Genomic DNA, 3,567 nt, shown 5'->3' on the forward strand with positions numbered 1-3,567 from the left:
GCCGTGATCGTCTAGTGGTTAGGACCCTACGTTGTGGCCGTAGTAACCCAGGTTCGAATCCTGGTCACGGCAGTGCAAACTGTCGCGGCGGAGCAAAATTTTTATTTACTACCAAATTAATTGAAACGGAATTTTATATTTTAAAGACAACGTTTGTCACTTATTAATTTCTTTAACAATTTCCCTACCGATTTTGTTATTATGTTATGTTACGTGATCTTTAAAATACTGTTTCAGTTATTTTAGTTTTTAAACTTTGCAATTATAGTTTACTATAAAGTTGTTCCTAATTTAAATAATATTATACATTTATTTAACAAATATAAATGACATAGATTAAATTAAATTGGCAGCATTTTTGACTCAAATAGAAAGGGAAAAACTAGAAGCTTTTGAAATGTAGTATCAGAGAAGTATGGAAAAAATTAGTTGGAAAGATAAAATAAGAAATGAAGAAGTACCGCAAGGGGTTAAAGAAAAGAGACAGGTCATAAATATTACTGAGAATGGGAGGGGAATGTTGGGGCACTTGATATGACACGACGAATTTAATTACGAATAATATTATCGAAGGAAAGAGGGGAAGAGCAAAACCAAGACACCCATAAAGTTGGAGTCGTATCGTATCAATAACTAAAGAGTTGATACGATATGGCTATAACTTTTCTTTTATTGATTGAATGTATATTTATGTATAATAAAAAAAAATTGCATTCTGCACTCTTCTATTAACCATAAGTGTGCAAAATTTCGTACTAATCCGTCCGCAAATTTTTCATAAAATGGGGTACAAAGTTTTTACTTTAAATATACATATTATGAATGGTGAAGTAACTAAATTTATGTATATAGATTGTGTATATAATATTTTGACTCTAATTAATTAGTGCTAGTTGATAGTTCACATTCATAATTTCAACTTAAAAATGTAAACCATTATTAAAAGAGCAACACGCAAGTTCCTTACTCGTTCTTCTTGTGACGAAATTGCTTTCCGAATGAACTGTATATAAAAAAAAAATAACCATGACTATGCAAAAGTGCAAAAATTTAATTTCATTTGAATAAAGACATTTCTATTCTTTCTATGTTCTAAATAACTTTTATACAACATATTTACTATGATATCAGGTGAATATAATAAATTATAGTATTTTTATGAGTTTATCTTACGGCAACCTCAGCCAGACTCGCTGCCGCGTAATGATAATTTACGGTTTGTCCATTTATTTATGTTTTGCTATGTGAGAACATAAAATAGTGTTGTTTATTCTGTTTGTGCCTAAAGGTCAAGCCACTTTATATGAAATGGATATAAATATTATTCATTTATTCAAGATCGTATACAACAATAGTTTATGGTCAAACGGATATCCAAAAAGAATAGTAGACTCAAAATTATGAATTATTAAGTATTTCAGTCAAGGCCAATTGATGGTAGTTATTATTTATCACTGATTGTATCCGGAAACTAGTGTGTGTGTGTATGTGGGTGTGTGTAGCCATATTTTGTGTATCTGACACGTAGTACAAAACATAGTTATTTAAATCTCAATTTTATATTTTTAAATATGAATAAAATATGTATAGGTAGGTAGTAATAGGACTTAACAAACAAATCTGAAATCTGAATTTAAAAAGTAAATATTTAATATAATAATTTAATAATATTAATAAAAATAATCTTTCTTTCTTTAATATAAGCAAATTGTATAACCATATTTTGTATCTATTACTCATTTGGAACTCAGAGTCATTACAAGAAGAATGAGCAAGAAACTTGTATGTTGTTATATTAAATAGAGGTTGTTCAGAATTACATTTTTAAGAATTTTGTTTTAATACCAACTGGCCAATAGCAATGTTGATAGTAGTACATAAATAAATAAATCATACTCGTGCATACAAATGTTTGTGCCGTGCGAGGAATCGAACCCGTGACCATCGGAAGTAAAACGGTGTGCTAAACCACTAGACCACCGAGGCCATCAAACATTACACTTGCAGAATAAAAAAATGTTTTAATGTGTAACATGTTGCTTTTATAAGGTATTATTGGTGCCTCCTTATAATCCTCTTACATAACCTTCCCAGAAAATGGATACAAAGAAAACATTAGTATTATGTTATTACCAATTTTGTTCAACCAAAATCGTGAAATATTAATGTCACTCTTAAATCATATCAAAGAAGAGATTTTCCTTAAAAAAAATTACATTTTTATAAATAAAAATTAATGTTTGTATGTTTGTCCCCTAGTATTTACCTCTTCGCCTGCAAAGCAAGGTAGACTTACAAGAAATGAGTAGAAGTATAGTCATCTGATCCGTAGTTGTTTGTCATATGCTTGGATAAAAATGACAAAATTTGATGAAACTTTAGCGAAATATTTTGTTTAATTCGGTGAAAGTTAACAATGTTTGTATGAATTTGAAACTTTGTATATTAATGGGAAAACTTTAATATACAAAGATTCAAATTTTTAATGCCATATTATAAAAAAAAGTACAATAAATTTTAAAAAATTTAGGGGTCAAACTTAAAGGTATGAAAAATAGATAGTAGCCAATTCTCAGAAGTATATGTATATATATCTCTGAATATGCGTATAAAATTTTATATTATCAATTTATGTAATCTTGCAAAATACACTTATTATTTGTTGAGTGAGTATTTTATTTATATATTCATTGCTACCACATATTTATCAAATCAATAAATATGCTTTATATAACGCGAACGGAGACGTGGGCATAAGTGAGTTCAGTATAAAATAGTCTATTATTTTATATTAAGGATAATATACTTACGTTTAGGTGCCCTTAAGCTTTATTTTTTCGTAATTCGCTACCCGCACTATTTCCCTTGCTAACGTGTACCTTATATTTTTATATTAAGATTTAGGTATATTTTTCCAGTTATAAAATATTTTTTCTTCATAAACTCTGTTGTACCAACAAAATCCCGCTATTTCGGTATATTTTCGCGGGAACCGTAACATAACTTTTTTTGTCAGGTTCGTTCCAGTGGGCGAGGCTAAGGCCAGAGAATATGATGCCTAGTCTGCGATTTATTTTCTGTGGCTGGTATATTCTATAATAAAAAATTGCAAATATTTAATGTTACTCTTTACGTTTAAGCACTTAGTTTAGTTAGTTATCTGTATGTATAGTTGGTATAAATATGTATTTATATAAATTCGAAACTCAATTTAAATTTAATCTAAACGAGAATTGTTAGTTAGCGTCTACCTCACATAACCAAGCCCGGTATCAGTTCATTGCATATTTGATCCCTTAGCACCCGACTACCGACGATACCAATATGACTATATTATTATGTAAGCAATATCAAAAAGTTTCCTTTTTGATGTCATAACCCGTGTCAGTCAATTTTCTCTGTACGAGGATCAAGCAGGTGTTTTATTTAGTTTGCATTTCGTTTGACTCACTAAACTCTGTTCTAAGACACTAAAAAAGTATTCCATTTTTAAAATGAAAATTTATATAAGTTTTTTTCTAAATTTTTAATAGACAAGTACACTTATTTTTAAACTTTTGCGTTTGG

General features: G+C 29.0%; 1 non-coding gene across 1 annotated transcript; it reads left to right on the forward strand.

The window, feature by feature from the left end:
- Trnah-gug (transfer RNA histidin (anticodon GUG)) lies at positions 1 to 72 on the forward strand. The gene has a single exon. It is a non-coding gene; the product is annotated as a tRNA-His (tRNA).
- Positions 73 to 3,567: the final 3,495 nt, after the last annotated feature.

Source organism: Achroia grisella, unplaced genomic scaffold, assembly GCF_030625045.1.
Source record: "Achroia grisella isolate CSIRO2021 unplaced genomic scaffold, CSIRO_AGI_Agris_v1 utg808, whole genome shotgun sequence".
In the NCBI taxonomy this organism is placed as follows: Eukaryota; Metazoa; Arthropoda; class Insecta; order Lepidoptera; family Pyralidae; genus Achroia; species Achroia grisella.